At 37.5% G+C, this 20,035-nt stretch overlaps 4 long non-coding RNA genes across 4 annotated transcripts in view; 1 reads left to right on the forward strand and 3 right to left on the reverse strand.

Moving 5' to 3' along the window:
* LOC309512612 overlaps nucleotides 1-20,035 on the reverse strand; it is a 99,184-nt gene that overhangs the window by 15,970 nt on the left and 63,179 nt on the right. The window lies entirely within an intron of this gene.
* On the forward strand, nucleotides 862-2,750 carry LOC309512996. The gene is made up of 3 exons (XR_014211240.1): nucleotides 862-908; nucleotides 1,590-1,633; nucleotides 1,981-2,750. It is a non-coding gene; the product is annotated as an uncharacterized lncRNA (long non-coding RNA).
* Nucleotides 12,527-15,623, reverse strand: LOC309505431. The gene is made up of 3 exons (XR_014208436.1): nucleotides 15,531-15,623; nucleotides 14,236-14,432; nucleotides 12,527-14,039 (listed from the first exon to the last, which is right to left on the reverse strand). It is a non-coding gene; the product is annotated as an uncharacterized lncRNA (long non-coding RNA).
* On the reverse strand, nucleotides 17,780-19,864 carry LOC309499054. The gene is made up of 3 exons (XR_014206128.1): nucleotides 18,631-19,864; nucleotides 18,149-18,266; nucleotides 17,780-17,861 (listed from the first exon to the last, which is right to left on the reverse strand). It is a non-coding gene; the product is annotated as an uncharacterized lncRNA (long non-coding RNA).

Genomic DNA, 20,035 nt, shown 5'->3' on the forward strand with positions numbered 1-20,035 from the left:
TAGAGGGGGGGCTATGTCACGATTAATGTCTGTGTTCCCCTGTCTCATTCTATGTTTAGCAGGTCCCCGTTATGTTGATTAGTCTTCCCAGGTGTTTTCCATTAGCCACGCCCCCTTGTTATCTTGTTTAGCTTGTCTGTCTGTGTATTTAAGCCCTGTGTCTTGTTTCAGTCTTTGTGAGTTCTTAATGTTGTATGTTGGCTGTTCCTGTATCTCTCTCTGAGTTTATTACCTTTTGAGTTTGTTTAATAAAACCTGCTGCAATTGGATCCTGCTTCTGCATCTGCTTCAGCTGTCATTGTAACAGCTATATAAATGTGATGAAGTATTATTATTATTATTATTATTAGGGTAATTATTGGTGGTTCTGATAACTGTTACCATAGCTTGGTAACTATGAAACTCATTAGTCAAGCAGATTCTCTAATATGTAAATTAATTACTTAAATAGAATTTAAAGGGGACCTATTATGTTCATTTCCAGTTCTATATTTTTATTCTGATACTCCACTAGAGTAGCTTTGCATGATCCTAAAAAAGTCCTTATTTATCTCAAACTGGTCCTTTATGCAGACCCTGTCTGAAACAGGTCATTTTAGATGGAGTATTCTAAAAGCCTACTATGATTACTATTTTCCAATGAGCCTGCATGTGATGTAAAATCTGGAGCCAAATTAAACAGCGTGTTTGCACACACATTAACTGAGAGGATGGTCTTTTCTCATATTTCAGGGGTGTCTAGACACACCAGGGACACATATTTATGTTGAAAAGACATTACAAAGTGCATTTTGTTTAATTATTGTAAATGTGTTTTAGTTTTTTTCTGAGTGGATATAACTGGACTGTAATCTTATATCCCACAGGGGGACCAAGGCATATGCCTGAAAGGAAAAGGCCACAAAAGAGTAAGTGCATGTAAATGCAATGATTCATACTTTGTTAAACATTGCAACTTAACCCCTGTTAATTCGCTTTAGATATTACTGCGCCAAGTCGAAGTGCTTACAAGCACTTGCTATGGTATTCCGCCATACAAAATAGTTATCCATTTTACACGCTTAGAAAAGCGCAACGTTTTGTTTTGTGTCACCGTCCTAGGTCGAGTTACACTTCGCGAGTAACTGTATTTAAATAGGGAAAACGTGGAGTTCTCTGCTTGGCCCATATTAAATGAACTGGGCTAACAAAGTTTCGCCGTAAGACAGAGGGATTTAGTGCACGCACTGAGACGAGAGAGGTATGTATCAACTCGTCTTAGTTAAGGGAATAACATAGTTTAATATGAAAAAACGGTAGAGTATCCCTTTAAGAGAAAGAGTGAGAAAGGTTAGACAGTCATAAAGGAACTGCAGAGTGTAGGCCGTATGCAGAGTGTAATATAGGATCTAGAAACTTCCTTGTGAGTTGGCAAATACATATTATACATACCATAATTGTTAGGTAGATACTTTTTATGTGTTCAGTCTTTTTGAATTACAGTTTATGAGGAAGTGTCTTCTGAAAATCAATGAAACTCAATGCCTATAATCAGACATAATAGCCTTATGCTAAGAATGGATTTTATTTTTTGTCTTTTCTTACATTAGGGCAAAGCAGAAATGCTGGTTGACTGGGAGCCCTGTCCAGTATGGTATGTATTATTCTGTTCTTCTGCTTTATGAATTAATGCATTCATTATTTATTTACTTAAACTTTTTTTTTTTTGCTACAATTTTTTTATTAATCTGTTCTGTTTCAGATTAAACAAGCCTTTTAAACAAGTGTAAAGCACACATCATTACCGAACATGTCTTTTATAAGTATAACAGTTTCATTTTCCATCTATGAAGGACCACCACCATTAATGCATGCATGAAGGTGGTGGTCCTTCATAGACGGAAAATGAAACTTATACTTATAAAAGACATGTTCGGTAATGTTTTAAGTTTATTGGAAACCTCAACCAGTAACAGAAAAAAAAATCCCTTCTGTTTTTAGTGGTGAGCAGTGGGCCCATTCCTGGCAGCCAAAGGATTCACTCCAAAATAATGAAAATAAATAAAATGTATATTTAGAACTCCATTTTGGTTTCAGCCTATTTATTAAATTGTTTCTGTGCTGCATTTGAAGTCATATCTCATCTTTCTGTAGTAGTGAAAAGGGGAACATCTCCAAGAATATGACCTGGAGTTTAATCTCGAAAGGGAATGTACTAGAAATGTACTTAATCCAACTGAATTTTCTTTTTCAGATGTTATTCAAAAGCATGTTTCATATTTCATGATTATAAATTGCACTGTTATTTTATTACAGTTGACGTGTAATTTGATTTCATGTTCTGTTTTCTGTGCTTTTCAAGTTCACTTAACCTCACAGTCCACTGTTAAGAAATACAACCTTATGGCTTGTTTGACATGAAGCTAAAATATGAAGTTCAACAAATAAGACTGTCCTTCTTTATACTCGCACATTATATCATATCTTTTACATTGTCTCTCTCACTCTCTTCTACTCCAAACTCATCAGCTGACTGGGTGTTTTATGTCTTAAACCAAATGTATTATCATCTCAACCCTCTTGAGCCAATCGTGTCATACAGTAGGTCCCTCCACTGTGGTCATCAGGAGAAGAGCTCCACATTCATCTAGATCTCAGCATTGCTACTCACCCCTTCACCACCACCACCAGTGTCGGCTCCATGTAGGGGATATCCCTTTTCATTTCATGCTTTTCTCTTAAAAGAATGATGTCTTGATGTGGTCCAATTGCCAAAGACTATATAGTTTCAATTTGTTATGCACCTTGTCAATAAATTTGTTTGATCATTCTTTAAGCCTCTAGTGAGTAATTAAGCAATAAATAAGCATTTGGCATATTTTCACTTATATTTTTGTGAAAGAACACAAATACACTACAATAACACTTGCAAAAGATCATTTTTGTTTTTACTTTTCCATACATCAATTTAATTCAAAACAATATGAGGATGAAGTGGTTGAGACAAAAGAAACAGACTACATTGAGCATATTTATATGTGAAATTTGTTTAACTTTACAAGTGGATTCTTTTTTGATTAAAATTTAGGTTAGCATATATAATTTAATCAGGGCTCTCAAGTTTTATAAAAAAAAAATGGAGTGAGGTTACATTTGTTAGGGGAGGAGCCACTCACATATTTGAAACAGTGGCCCCAAGTTTTTGCTTGCAGTTCAATTTTATCTATTGTTCTTGACCAGCACAAACAAATTATAGCAATTGGTAAATCTGATAAACAGACTAATTCATCCAAATAAAATAAATGATTTTATCTTCTAGAACTGAACAGTTTTTGTCACTAGTTAAAAAGCCAAATATTGATTTATTGAGAAGGTCTTGATCTGGAGAGTAGCCTATTTCACACATTTTGGAATTCTTTAATATTAGGATATTGTTTGTATACTTATTGCATCTAATTCTGACATATTTATAAGTGGCAGTTTATTACATTCATCAGTTGGTAAAACAAACATTTGCAGGCCATAATTAAATAAATAAACATAATGTTAAATAAAACTTTTTTTTTTTTTAAGTCGCTCTTTGAAGGGTAGCATAACTCCCGCCGACAATCTTGAATTCATGTCTACTGTAGCCTACCAGCTAAAACCACAGATTTGAAGTCTTGGCGATTTTTTTTTATTTTTTATCCTAATCATATATAAATATAACATAATGTATGTTTCGGCTGTATAATGTATGTTTCTTAATATAGAATAGTAAAGACACATTTTTATAACATTATTCCTGGTCGGGAAACCAGAAGAACTACAAGTATGGTGACTGATTTGTACACTTTGTAAGAAGTTCAATGGCGCGTCTCTCGTGGGAATTGTAGTTTATACAGTTTTTTTCCCAACTGCTTACACACAAAATCTTTTTTATGTCACACGATTTTTTGAAACCTCTCACTCAAAGTGCAAAACTTCACACCACATCTCCAAAAACAATAAACTATTTCTAAGCCTTTGACTCAGTTTTCAATTGCATAAAACACTTTTTTTCAAAACACTAGGCTACACACAATTTTGTGTGTGCAGTTTTGGGAAAGTTTTGAAAAAAGGTGACATAGTTTTGAAAATGTGTGCAAGCAGTTGGAAAAAAAATGTAAATAGTGTACATTGGAGACGGCCCTGATGGTTGTTCTACAACTACAATAACAGTCTTGATCTTTCATCTTGATCATTTAAATATAGTATAATGTATGTTTCAACTGTAGGAGATTGTTGATATATACACTCACCTAAAGGATTATTAGGAACACCATACTAATACTGTGTTTGACCCCCCTTTCGCCTTCAGAACTGCCTTAATTCTACGTGGCATTGATTCAACAAGGTGCTGAAAGCATTCTTTAGAAATGTTGGCCCATATTGATAGGATAGCATCTTGCAGTTGATGGAGATTTGTGGGATGCACATCCAGGGCACGAAGCTCCCGTTTCACCACATCCCAAAGATGCTCTATTGGGTTGAGATCTGGTGACTGTGGGGGCCATTTTAGTACAGTGAACTCATTGTCATGTTCAAGAAACCAATTTGAAATGATTCGAGCTTTGTGACATGGTGCATTATCCTGCTGGAAGTAGCCATCAGAGGATGGGTACATGGTGGTCATAAAGGGATGGACATGGTCAGAAACAATGCTCAGGTAGGCCGTGGCATTTAAACGATGCCCAATTGCCACTAAGGGGCCTAAAGTGTGCCAAGAAAAAATCCCATTACACACCATTACACCACCACCACCAGCCTGCACAGTGGTAACAAGGCATGATGGATCCATGTTCTCATTCTGTTTACGCCAAATTCTGACTCTACCATCTGAATGTCTCACCATTCTTTGTAAACCCTAGTAATGGTTGTGCGTGAAAATCCCAGTAACTGAGCAGATTGTGAAATACTCAGACCGGCCCGTCTGGCACCAACAACCATGCCACGCTCAAAATTGCTTAAATCACCTTTCTTTCCCATATTCTGACATTCAGTTTGGAGTTCAGGAGATTGTCTTGACCAGGACCACACCCCTAAATGCATTGAAGCAACTGCCATGTGATTGGTTGATTAGATAATTGCATTAATGAGAAATTGAACAGGTGTTCCTAATAATCCTTTAGGTGAGTGTATAGTAAAGCTACAATTTTATAACCCTAAAACTGACCCTACTCTGGAAACTGGAAGAACTTCAAGTATGGACGCTGATTTGAACGCTTAGTAACAAGTTCAATGGCACGTCTCTACAGGGGGGAGCGTGCCTATGTTCCCACAGCCCTATGTTCCCAGAGCCCCAAGTGCCCACAGCTCTTTGTTCCCACAGAGGGTTAGGGTTACCCTAACCCTAAACCTAACCCTAACTAGCTGTAGCAGTGTAGAATAGCTGTAGTGTAGACTAGCTGTAGTAGTATAGACTAGCTGTTGAAATTATAGGGAAATGTATGAACACAATACTCAGTTTTGAAAATGTCCTAATGTGGGATGTTGTGGAAATTCTTTTCTCAACTTTTATCAATAATTGTAAGACAGTAGGATATCTCAAAGGTTAACAAAGATCAGCTTTATTTCTTGCAAGAAATTGGCATTCACATACAGAGAGCATCTGCTATGAGAAGGCCAAGGGTTAGTTCCCTTGCCGAGGTTATATACCCCTAACACATCCTGGGTAGGCTTCAGCTGTCTCAAAAGATCGCTTACCTTAAAAGGAAACATCTTGTTCAAGATCTTTTGTCTGGCATAAATTATATCTAGACAGAACAATACCATGCCTACTACAAGTTCCTGTTTTTAGCTGCTGCTCAAATTCACACCTTTTGTCTATCTTTATTTCGATCAACGCTGCACACATACTTTTCACACTTGGAGCACACAAAAGGACACTTGAAGTACAAAAGGTCATTTGAAGTACACTCTGTGCTACTCAGTCTCCTATAACTCAGAACATTTTGTCCCTGCAAGCTTGTATTAACTTATGCTTTTCTAACACTTGATTACATATCTTTAATAACGTGCTTTAGCTTATATGATTATATTTCTTTAAATGCTTATGAGTAAAAATAAAGTAAAAGATGTTAATACAAGTTGTACACGTCTATAAGTAAAAACACATCTAAGAGTAAAAGAACACATCTAAATGTTAAATTTCTATCACATTCCACCCCTTGTTCATTCAAAGAACATACACAAAATTTGACATTTTTTCTCCATAATAATAGTAATTTACAACAAGTAAATTTTCTTAGTTTCTTAGTCAAACTCATGTTCGCTCTCGTTCTCGTATACCTCATCTTCAGGCACTGTAACCTCAACTTCATCTTCTTCCCAACATTCTAATTCTAGCAATCTAATTCTATTTAAAAAAAACAACAACTAATCATACCATAGTACATTGCCTTTTAACTTTGAATCAAGTTTCATTATCCTTTGGTAAATTTCGAATCACATTGATCTATTAGGCCTTTAACAGGCTGATACTGCTGATTAACCATTTTTCTTGACCTTATTTTGCTAGCTTTTATTTCAAGTAGGCGATTGTTTTACTTAGTCAGATCTATTTAAGGATCTGTGTAATAAAATCTAACCAAAAAGTTCTAGAATACTTTCATTTTTATCCTTAACACAAATATCAATAACTGTATTATCTTGTTTCAAACAATGTCATTAATTTTAAAATTAACTCAGCTCAACCCAGCTCCTGCCATGATAATAGCCTTAGCTGCTGACATGTCATTAATCAATCGCTATAGAAACCTACCCAATTATCTATTCGGACCTAGTCCAGCAAAGTTACTTATCCTCCCTTATTAGAGAACAATTATTACCACTATTAATTTTTTAGCATCTATGATATCTGAATTAGGGTTCTAAAACCCTCAAGTTTCTTCAAAAATAGTCCCTAGATTATTTATTATCTTTACAGTAATGACCCTATTTAATGTCCCTATATTCTACAGAATTAAGACATTTTCCCTCTTCTTAATTTACGAGTACCTGAAATATTTTCAAATGAATCCGTAATTGTTCAAATCATGAGATCTAAATACTCAAGTCCTACAGTATAGTTTGATTAAAACAAATAAAACATCAATAAACATCACACAAAATTAATTCTTATACTAAGCTTAAAGCATTAGTTGGTCCACATCTTCCTCCAGCTGTGTTGATCATCTCGTTGCCCCATGGACGTTCCATCTTCACCAGGGTGATTCTTTGCGAAACGTTGCAATGGGCTTATCCCACGTTGGCAAGGGAGGAAAAGTTACTAGCACTTCCTTGATCCCCCACTTGACGCTGTGCGTTGTCGTTGGTGTCGGCGTTTGGGGTTGCTGAGGGCTGGTTGGCGTTTGGCTCAAGCTGGTTGGTGTAGTCTAAGGTGAGAAGCTTGGACGGAGGTGTCACACACTGCAACCTTGCTGATAGTTGCAAGATTTTCCCTCAGAACACAACCGCAGTCCACTGGACCTTGTTTGTGGAGTGAACCATAAGAACAACCTGTGAATGGAGACCTTAAGTATTTTTGTTAGTGACAACATGTATCATGTCGCCAGACTCATCTGCTTGTCTGGCCGGTCGTCCTTTTTTCCGATGAGACCTGTAAAATTTCATGTTAAACAGTAACAAGACAATATTTTATACATTTGGAACAGAATCAGTTCTGTTCGATGAGATCCATCATGACATCCTGTAAAAAGTAAAACGTTAAGTATTGGGTGGACAGGGCAAGCTAGCTTGCTCTCTTCCTTCCCAAAGTTATACACTGTACGTGTGTGGCATTGTTTATTTCTACCACAACAATAACCCAGCTCAGGATAGTTAGTCAAAATCATCCATGGTTGTTATTTTATTGGGAATATTTTCTTCCCTGTTGGGTCATATTTTACCCTGTGTAGATACAGCTGTTTTGATTGACATCATTTATGTCTCTCAACACCATAATTCACACACCCACTTTCACACACTCCACACACCCCCCTCTCTGGCCAGAGATTCATTCATTCATTCATTCATTCTTGTCTGCCTTAGCAGTTTAGGAACTGAATGGGGAACATATATTAGGAGTGGAATACCACCAAATATGAACGGTAACAAAGTTCGACGACGACAGAAACTACTGAACGTAGACACACTGTGGCATTCCCCTTGCGACAGTGTCTGAACGTTACGATATCAATTCTCAGTTGTCCGATGCAGTCGTCATGTGATTGAGTTTAACACAGTGAACGTAAACCTAGCTTTTCAAAATCAAATAGATTAAACACTTTAAATAGAAATCGTATAGACCTACAATTGCAGTTGAGAGAATCCGTTTTAATTTCTCAAATGCAATTTGTCATTCTTTGCACAATTTCAATTTTCCACTTTTTGTTGTTGCTCATAAGCTATTTAAAAGAAGATTTGGAAATCTTCACACAATCTTTGATCCATGGACAAAAATAAAAAACATTTCTATCTCGCTGATGATGACAGCATGTGATTTCAAATGTTTATAATTAGAAAACATTGTTTCTATTGAATCTAGAAAATGACCTTTTAAATGAAATGGAGTGACCAATATTTTTGTCAAATCACAATTTATATTTAAAGTTGGTCACCCAATCTCATTCTCATATGCACAATGCACAAAAAAGTATCTTAGTTAAACATACAGTAAACCATTGACTCTTAGAATCTCATAGATCAAAACCATTTTCCCACACTGTCTCCCAGGGATAACGGGATACAAATTCTAGACGCCTTCATATAAAAAGTATAATATTTAAACACGTGCAATTCATATAGTACTATTTATTCATCACTTTAACAGTTCTGATTCCCTTAATATTTTCTCTTATAGTGACTGTTTGTAAAACCCTGTGCTCTCAGATGGCCACACATTTTGTCAGCCACCAATCTTTTAGTGAGTCACATTGTTTCACAAAAAGCCCCAATTCTCTCCACTCTGCAGTCTGTGGTTTAGCTAAAGAGATGTGAGGGACGGCCCCCTCCACATCATACAGTGATGCTTGGCTATCAGTCAATTCAACCTTCACAGCACACCATTTATCTGACCAAACTAATTCTGAGGTTTTCAGTTCCTCAATCTCTAGTTCAGACAATTTTTCAGCAAAAATTTCATCTGGCTCACTGCTAACATGACATGTGCAATGCAAATCACTTTCTTCCATGAAATCATGGTCAGGAGGCATCCTATTTGTGGCTTTGTTTTGCAGACCACACTGAGGAGTGCTCCATTCAAAAACATATAATGTTTCAGTTGGCATTCGCACCATGCTCATATCAGCAGTGAGGCCACTGTCATCACAATACAAGTTCAGCTTCAGTTTACACATCAAATCTCTTCCCAGAAGATTACAAGGACAGGTAGTAGTTACAAGAAAAGCATTAGAAAATGAGTGATCACCAATCTGACAAGACAAATCTGCTGTATATGGTTCCTTTACCAGATGCCCTGTGGCACTTCTGGAGGTTGCCCATTTTCCAGATAATACAATTAAATCAGGCAATTGTTCATTTTTAATTGCTGAGTTCTTCACTCCACTGTCAATTTAGAACTTAATTTTCCTACCCTCGATACTGATATCAATCATTGGTAATTTTGCAAATGCTTTATACATTCGTTCAGTATCAGCAAGCGAATTTTCTTCATTGCAAGAAACAGCAAGCATATTTTCTTCATTGCAAGGAGCAGAAAAAGAGATAAGATTAAACATATTTACCACCTGGGAGTCAGACCCTTCACCGTCGCTCCCCTCCCCCTCCTTCTTTCAATCTCCTTGTGGCTTTGGTGGCTGTTGGAATCCTCTGTTCTTTGGAGGATCCGGACAGTCATTTCTCCAGTGTCCTTTTCGCCCACAATTATAACAAACTTCAGGGTCCATTGCGGGTCGGTCACCCATTCCACGTCCTCTTCCACCCCATCTTCAGCAGAGCCAGTTGAGTGTCTTTGTCAATCTTTTTCTGTTTGTTCTTGGCTTGGTCTCTCAGCAGCTGTTGTTGATGCGTTGCGTGTCGTCGGATTTCTTCCAGACGCTTGACCTTTTTCCCTATTTCAGGGTCCAGACCGTCCAGAAAAAAACAATTTTCAGATATTCTTCATACGTACTTATCTTTGATTGTCTGGCCTGTGCTTCTCTTTGGGTTGGTGAACATTTACGAATTTTGCAGATGGAGGAGTGTAGTCTGGAGGAGCAAAGGGCAGGGTGATCGAACCTAGCAGGCTTCGATGTTCAGGGTGTCTTGGTGGTCTTGCTTGCAGACTCGTTCCCTCTTCTTCTTTGTCTTTGTCTTGATCTTGACCTCCCATTGCTCCTGGTTGTCTTTGTGGTTCATGGAGGGCCACTGTTGGTGGTGCTTGGTAGGGGGAGTAGGGAGCCAGACAGCGGTCGTCCTCACCCAGGCGGGTTTTCATGCATCTCATTTCCTCGGAAGAATTAGAAACAGAGCTTAGTAAAGTTTTTTCTGGCTTCCTCTTTCTGGCTTTGTCTCTCATTGCACTCTCTAATGGTTGCTAATGCTACATTTATCTGTTTTCTTTGTCTGGTAATTGCCTCATTTAACCATACATCTATAATTCGACCATCAAAGTCATAATTATATTTTCTTCCTTTCTTTTTGGACTTGTTTTTGTCCAATTTTCCTTTGTCTTTTGCAGATGGCTTACACTCAGACATTAAACAGACATTAAATCCGTACAATTTAACTGTGTTCCATTTTTCTTGGTCATGGAACAATAATTCCCTTTTGAGAAATCCACTGTCTCCAATTCTTTATCATTAACATTACCCATTTTTGCACTAATTTTACTCAACAGTATTTGTATTTGCGTATTTAAATTCTTCAGTATTTATATTTGCGTATTTAAATCCTTTCCCCGCGTGGTCACCACGCACTATATTCACTGTGTTAATTCTTTCCCCCAGCGTGGCCACCACGCCTGCCTAAATTCATCAATCTAGGACTTTCAAAATGCCCACATCCGTCGATGCTAGGTCTTTTTCCCAAACAAGTGCCTTCTTAAATGTTCGAAAATTACTATCAGGCTTATTTCAAACAGCACCTTGTCTGGACGTTTGAGAAATTACTATCAGGCTTATTCTCAAACTCTGGCCCTTCTGGGAAAACAATTAACACATGGCATTTGAGAAATTACTATCAGGCTTATTCTCAAACCCTGTTTGGAAATTACTTTCAGGCTTATTCCAAAACCCTGACCCTTTTAGGAAAAATACGCAAATAATTTTCTTATTTACCACGTAAATAATTTTCTCTCACCGTGCTTTTTGCAGCTTGGTTCTTTTATTCGGGATCGCGTCCACCTAGGCCTGCCGTGGTGTCCACAATTCTCCCATCCCTTGCATTTTTAGCGTTGGGGTATCGGAGCCAGAGACTTCTTGTCTTTGGGATGTTCAATCAATTGCTTCGTCCACGGAGGTCATCAGCTTTGCGATTCCCAATCCTCGTCGCCATTTGTTGTGGAAATTCTTTTCTCAACTTTTCTCAATAATTGTAAGACAGTAGGATATCTCAAAGGTTAACAAAGATCAGCTTTATTTCTTGCAAGAAATTGGCATTCACATACAGAGAGCATCTGCTATGAGAAGGCCAAGGGTTAGTTCCCTTGCCGAGGTTATATACCCCTAACACATCCTGGGTAGGCTTCAGCTGTCTCAAAAGATCGCTTACCTTAAAAGGAAACATCTTGTTCAAGATCTTTTGTCTGGCATAAATTATATCTAGACAGAACAATACCATGCCTACTACAAGTTCCTGTTTTTAGCTGCTGCTCAAATTCACACCTTTTGTCTATCTTTATTTCGATCAACGCTGCACACATACTTTTCACACTTGGAGCACACAAAAGGACACTTGAAGTACAAAAGGTCATTTGAAGTACACTCTGTGCTACTCAGTCTCCTATAACTCAGAACATTTTGTCCCTGCAAGCTTGTATTAACTTATGCCTTTCTAACACTTGATTACATATCTTTAATAACGTGCTTTAGCTTATATGATTATATTTCTTTAAATGCTTATGAGTAAAAATAAAGTAAAAGATGTTAATACAAGTTGTACACGTCTATAAGTAAAAACACATCTAAGAGTAAAAGAACACATCTAAATGTTAAATTTCTATCACAGGGATCATAGAGTTCCTGACAGATTTCTCCTGACCTTTTGGTGACTTGGCGCTTCTTGCTTACAGTAACTGTTTGGGGGACAGGGGAGGGTTAAATGTGGTAAGAAAATTACTTGACTTAGAGTTTCATTTTGAGAAAAATCTTTGAAATTTTAAAAATATTGAGAGAACATAGGACTGTAGGAACATATGGTTGTGGGAACATAGAACCTAATTTTCAAAATTTTCAGTAAAAAAAAATTCTCAGAAATGTGGTAACATAGGGCCGTGGTAACATAGAGCTGTGGGAACAGAGGGATGACCCCAACTAGGGAGCTGGCACAAATCTCATCTGAGACTGCTTGTCTCTTAGCCCTTTCCCTTTCTCCTCCCTCTCTCATCTTATCCGTTTCATCGATCTGTTGAAGGTTCTGATTGCTGTGTGATCAGTTTTGACTCTTTGTGTAGTGCTTTCTAAATTACAACATTGTGTAGGCAATGATAAATGGATAATGTGTGTAAAGTTTTGCAGTGAAAGTTTAACAAATCTGACTCATGTGTCAAAACTGGGGAGTAGTGTTTATAGTTTGGGGAAAAGGGTGTGCTTTTTGATAAACGGTGTTGTGTTTTTGAAATTTGAGTTCAAATCCATAGTTATAGTGTTTCAGCAATCGAGAAAAACTGTAACATATACACCTAACAGATACACATTACTTATTATGATAGATCTTGTTTAATTACAAACAAGGTTGATTGTTTGAAAATAAGTAAAAAGACATGCATTAAAGTAATTAATTAATAATGCAGTTTGATGTTAAACAGAGTTTAAACTGTTAAACAGTTTATCTGTAAACAAGATTCCACAGTGTGATGTTTTTTTTAATCAACTATACAAATACAAAATATTGTTTTTCAATAAAGTATGAAAAAGTAAAAACAAAATATTCATCTTTTGTCTTTCACAACAATACCAGTAAAAATACACCAAATGCATATTTGTCAAACAAGCCATAAGGCTGTATTTAAAAACATTGGAATGTGAGGTTATTAAGTTTACTTGCAAAAAGCTCCAGCAGAACAAAGAATTAAGTCATCTGTCAACTGTAATAATATACAATATAAATTATAATCGTAAAATAAAAAACGGTGTATTTTTCTGTTACATACTATAATGCATCTTTGCAGTAATATAAAGTTACACAAGTTATATACACTCAATTAAGTAGTGATCCATATAGGCAGCCTCCTCTGGGGAAAAACAAAATGTCATAGACTGACACAGACACTGCTGCTGCACCACAGAATAAGTGAATATTGAGAAATGCAATCAAGAATGAGTTTTTACATTAAGGCCTAAATGTGATGATAGAGGAATTGTCATGAGGTCACCAAAGTCATCATGTGCTTACAAGATTTCATGGCAATCTGCCCAATTAGACAATATTCAATTTGACATTCTGGTCTAATGATTGTGCTACAGGGAATGTCATAAGGTCAACATGACATGATTCATTGCTCAGCAAATTACAGAAATCGGTTCATAACATTTGTTGTATGCAAGTCAAAAGTTTGGCCTAACGTTGGTGCAAAAGGAAAGGTCACAGGGTCACCACAATTAAGGGGAGTCTCTCTTAAAAGAGTATACACTACCCTAATATCATATGAGCCCAGTAATTACATCTGGTAATATCATACATGCAAAGTTTACATTTTTGGATAAGATTGGTGCACCTATACTGAGAGGTTTGTGCATTTTCAATGAACTGTGCAATGTGCTTACTAAATTGCTTGGAAAATCTAAATACACAGTTTGAATTTTTAACAAGATTTTGATGTGGTTAATCAATCAGCATACTAATAATACACAGATATAGGGCAAGTCCATTTCCTTCAACATAGTCCTTCGTGCAGCTTCCATCTGGGGAAATACAGAAAAACAAAAAAGCAAGAATTAGGATAAGAGGGTGAATTTCAGCTGTTTTAGAATAAGTAAGGTGTGTAAAGCATTAATAAAACACACAAATAAATTATTAAGAATAACAGTAACAGGGGGTTATTCCAAAAAACAAACAAACAAACAAACATAATAATAATAATAATAATAAATAAATTACCTAAATTGTGTTTTCCTCTTCATCCTCACTGGTGTCTGGACTACTGAGGCCACTTTGATCTTCCTCTTCAACATGTAGAAGGACAGAGGCCTCAGGACCTAAGGCAGTCTTGTACTGTTGGAGGACCACTTGGAACCTTTCTGACACCTCTGACAGTCTTCTTCTCAAGAGACAGCAAAGTCCCTCATTTCCCTGGTCTACGTCTCAAAATACAAACGAGATTACATTAAAGACAAACTATATTAAAGGTTGTATCAGTGATTTCAGGCCCAAACATAAAAGATCACATTCATCTAATCTTTCCTAATGATCCGCTAGCATAAGCAAGCCGTCAAAAAACGCGTCTCTGTAGGCAGCCTAGGCTCTGAGATCTGCACACAAAAACAATTGCACTCACCACCACTCAAAACCAAAACAAATAGTGTTCCAACCAATCACCGACAGGGGTGGGTGTTGTGAGGTTTTCGCGTGCAGCCGTCATAGGCAGCCTTGCACGAGCGCAAAACCTCACAACACCCGCCGTGATTGGTTTTGAGTGGTGGTGAGTGCAATTGTTTTTGTGTGCAGATCTCAGAGCCTAGGCTGCCTACAGAGACACGTTTTTTGACGGCTTGCTTATGCTAGCGGATCATTAGGAAAGATTAGATGAATGTGATCTTTTATGTTTGGGCCAAATAACTTAAATGGAGTAAAAAGATATCACCAATTCAAATCTACATAGCAGGATAATTGGCATTTTTATGTGTATCGCTGACATGGGACCAGGCTAGCTTCTGTATAAAACAACTTAAGGCAACATGGCTCACTGAGGTGACTTTATGGAGGGAGGCCCAAAGCAGCATATATATGTCTGATAGCTGTTTTAAGTTAACAGTTTTCTTCTTCACTACAGTTGTGCTGAAGTAACACATTTTGTTACTTGCTGACCAGCAAGGTTTTCTATGTTGACTGGAGGAGATAATAATAAGATTAATCTTGATGTTATGCTAACCCCATGTAACACACCAGGACACAAATTCCAATGTTCAAATTCTTTTGTTCATTTCCGCTTTCCAGTAACAGACATAGTACAACAAATCTGCACATCTTTCAAGCAAATGTGAATCTGTATAGCCTTACTGACTTGTTACCATAGCTACAGTAACAACTTTAATCCCCATTTTTTATGTATATCCCAAAGGACCACGGCAAAGAGAGCCATAACCGTTCTACTCCATCCAAGTTCTGTGACTGATGTGTTTTTTTGTATGTTTTTTTTAAACACATTAGATGGACAGGGTTTTAATTAAACTTACCCTCCTCAGCCAACTTGTTCTTGAGAACCATTGCCAGGCTCTGCAACCACGTGCAGTGTTGTGCCATCTCCAACACCAAAACGCTTGTTTCCTCATGCGGTCGCCTTGTTAACATCACTTGGTCGTGCACTCGTTTCTTGATCGAAATGTTTGCTAAGAATCAATAACAGTTATATGTATACATGAGACAATCTTGCATAATCACTAAAACATTGACTTTTTTTTTTATCAATTGATACATAAGAAAACTGAAAATACACCATTAAACTAAATTAATATTACAACACTCAATATGTAACATGCATGCCTTAGTTCAGTATACTCTATAAAGCAGAACTGTAAATAAATTCCTGTGAAGCATCTTAAAACAGACATACCACTGCCATGAACCTCCCACGGCCATATTTGAGACACAGTACTCTCTCCAATTTATTTTATTTAATTTGTTTAGATTGGCTATTGCTCATTTCGTTTGCGAGCGCTGTTGCGAGCAGCCTGAGCCTGCCTCAGTATTTCAAAAAAACATTTAGTCACTGTGGTTTAATAAATAAACATTGAACTAACTGTCTGTGTGATATGCTTGAAGTGTTTTATATCTATGGATTTTATTGTAGCCAAGTAAAGTATTAGCGTTGATTTGAGAGGCTAAATTGATCAAACATGTTTTACTCGCTGTTGGCTCGGCTTGCTTGGTCGTCATTTATTTTATTTTTTTTAATGCTCCAAACATTTGTCTAAATTAACTTAATAAAGAAATGAAAAGAAAAGAAACATAACGGACATATTTTAATGGCTGCAAATAGGGCAGGCTGCCGCTGTAAAAAAAAAAAAAAAAAAAAAAAAAACGGGCTCGGGTCGGACTCGGGCTGATAATTCTGATGAGCTGTCGGACACGGGTCGGGCTAGGGCCTGAGCGTCTCGGGCCAGGGCCGGGCTCGGGCCTAGATTTGAGGCCCGTGCAGGGCTCTATTCAGTGATATCATGTTTTGTTTTGAATTTGAGGTGGTCGAACGGATTAGTCGTGTGTTAACTTACCGAACTGTTACCCCACACACTCTGTATATAGTTTGCTGCTGCTCGTCTGACGGCTTAAACCCGTACCAAGTCCAAATAATGGATGTTGCACCGATCTTTTTCACCAGCTTTCACTTTCAGCTGTGTTTACTTAAGATGACGACGAATACGCGTTGCAGCCGGGTTTACCTCGCGGCCGCGGGTAGATTGCGTCATCATAGCTTGTGTAGTATAGAGCCATCTCCCAACCCAATTTGGAGAATAGATTAACGGCGATATTTTTTTTATCGCGCGATAAGAGTCTCGCGTTAACGCAGCACGTTAATGCCGATAACGGCCCACCACTAATATATATATATATTTTTTTTTTTTTACCATTGATGGTAATTAAAATCACTGGTTTGCCTGGTAACACAGTGAAGTTTGTGCCTCCACAGGAGCAGTCTGGCACCTTCACAGTTGGCAAACGCATTCCCTGTTGTGGAGTGGATGTGTTTTGTGATGCAATACATCACAGTCCCCACAGAACCACTCCTCAGGAAGACACTCTCTGCACCTAAGGAGAAAATAAAACAATATTATAATATAATACATTATTTCAGGTGAATAACTTATATAAAGTACTGTACACTCTATTTAAGCTATTTCACTTTTACTAGGTTCGATTTTATTGTAAAGGATTGCATAGTGGCTCAGTGTTTAGCATTGTCACCTCACAGCAAGAAGGTCCTAGATTTACTTTTCTCATTAATGTGTTTTTCATCTGGGTATCTAAGTCTTCTCCCATCCCAAAAGACATGTATCTTAGCCTATGAAGCAGGGCACTCAGCAAACCCACCCTGGGTAATTGAAGTTTGGTATTAATGAAAACCAACCTAATAACAGCAGGCTCGTTGCAAAGGCAACACAGGGGATGACCAACAGCCTCTTTTGAAATAAGGCATTTTAGGTGGTATGGTCTTGCTTCCTTCCAGCGCTCTGAGGCTTTCTGCTGCCGAAAAGACCATGATGATGCAGAGCTACTTTGAGGCTGAGCAGCAGGAGGACATGACGCCAAAATATCAGAGAGCCTCTCCATATTTTTTTCTGTAAAGAAAATCCAAAAATAAAGCAGTAAGGGATCATTTAGATAAGGAACAATTAAAAGTCAAATGATCAGTATTAGAATGAACACTTTTTTTATACTGTACATGCATAAATTCATCACTGTGAATTACCAAATTACATTTACATTTTGAGGATTTAGTTTTGTTGAGGTTGCAGTAAGTGGAACCTCCACACTGGATGACAGGGAGCACTCAACCGTGGGGTATGTGGCTGTAAAACAGCACATAGAAGAATAAGAAAAAAGTTAGGCTATCACACTCTATTCTTGTTCTTCTTTTCAAACTATATACTAAATAATTTATGAAATCAGAAATTTTTTTGTTAAGTACTTGGAAATATCTTCTACAATAGCGTCACTGAAAGGTTTATCTACTTTTTAATGTCTTTTTAGATATTTGAATATTTTAAACTCAATAAACAATTACAGTGTTCTAATTTGAGTTGGTCCAACATTGTCATAGTAAATTCCTACAAATGTCAAATAATTCAGATATAACCTGTGGCGGAGGCTTGGCGTCGCCCTCCTCGCCTCCCCCTCGGCTTACCACGTCCTACAGAGTCCCTTTTAGAGGTGTGTGGAGGGTCTCGTATACGTTTCCTCTCATCAGCTGCTCTCTGTGTATTGGAGTGAATATTTCTTGTAAGACTGATGTTGATAAAAGTAAGGTAACCAAAAGGCAGGTAACTTGTGAAAGGAAAACACAACATAGGGTGTTAGTAAGGTGTTGAACAGCTTAAATGAGCCTTGGAATAGATTCTCCAAGTATCTGTAACTCAGAGGGATGGAACTGCATATACTATTATTATTATTATTATTATATTCCCTTATTAACACATGTCACAGAGCATGGCAGGATGCATCATGCAATATACCTGTATTAAATCTTCTGCACTCATCATTCTTACATATTCCTCATCACATTTTACTTTAATTTGTTATGTTTGTTATAAAATGATTGAGGTGTACAAAAACTCTAACCTTGGCTTCAGCTAGAATGTGTTCATGTTTCAGCTCCAGAGCCATGCGTCTCCCCTCTTGGTAGTGGGGATCCTTTGAATCAAGTTTATGCTTGGTGGCCATTGCAATGCAGTCAGATACAGACAGACAGACAGACAGACAGACAGACAGACAGACAGACAGACAGACAGATACAAACAGACAGATGGGCAGTATTTCAGATACATGTATTTAAAATACGTATTTGAAATACAAAATACTATTTTGTATTTTAAAGCCTTTGGAAAAAATCAAATGTAATTTGTATTTAAATACATTTAAGATGAGTATTTTTGTATTTTCAAAATACATAAAATACTTTTTGCCAGTCAACCTCTTTATCAGGGTATTGATTTTGTGCATCAACTAGTTCAGACATTCACTAGCTCAGCATTAGATCAGTGATTTTTTTTTTTTTTTTTTTTTGGAATAAGGTGAGAATGTCATGATCAATTCTACTTGTTGATTAAAGTTAAAATTAGGGGTGTGAACCGACACTGGTCTCACGGTTCGGTTCGATTATGATTATTATGTCATCGATCCGGTTCAATTCGATATCACGATGCATCACGATGCACCGCATGTGCTCGCTTGTTCGGGAAGTTGCAGTGACAGAAAAAGTGACATTCCAGTTTAAGTTTCAAGGGATTAAAGCTTGTTTATGACACTAAGAAAAGGAAAATCTGTCAAATAAATTTTGTTTTAAAGAAATGTTCATTTAAAAGCAGCGCTCATTAAGCAGTGTATTATGTTACCATTAAAGATGCGCGCATCAACCGTCGCCGAGTCCGCTGTTGAAAGTGATGATCATCCATTTATAATCACGCGTAACAACACAGAATAATTGTAATTTGACCATCGGGTGCGGATACTTAAATCAGAGAAAGTTATTGGGGCGGGTGGGTGATTTGTTTTTGGCTGCGGATTCGGGTTACGGAGCTCATCCACTTACTCTAAGCAGTCAGACTCTGCCGGGCGATAACAGCTCGGGGTGAAAACGGCTAACGTGGTTTATCAAGTTAGTGGTATTACCTCCTGCATATTCTATTTGTGCGTGACATGAGCGCACACAGCGCGTGTCTTCTGCAGGTTGTGCTTACCACGTTGTTCATAAAAGCCGAAATGTGCCCAGATGTTGGCTTTTAAAGTAGTTGGAGCATTTTTAATTTTCTCTCACTCGCGTCTCACCTCCCTCTGCCATTGTATGCTACCGCAACAAAGCACGTACCCGACAAATGACGTAAGAAAAGCGTCAGTACATTATAACCGTTTATGGTCTATTACTGAACCGATACCGAATCGTCCTTGTCTGCATCGCGATGCATCGTAGAAACGATTAATTTTGACACCCCTAGGTAAAATAGTGCATTATTCACTTCAGTTAACG

Source organism: Leuciscus leuciscus (genome assembly GCF_965113295.1).
Source record: "Leuciscus leuciscus genome assembly, chromosome: 1".
Taxonomy (NCBI): domain Eukaryota; kingdom Metazoa; phylum Chordata; class Actinopteri; order Cypriniformes; family Leuciscidae; genus Leuciscus; species Leuciscus leuciscus.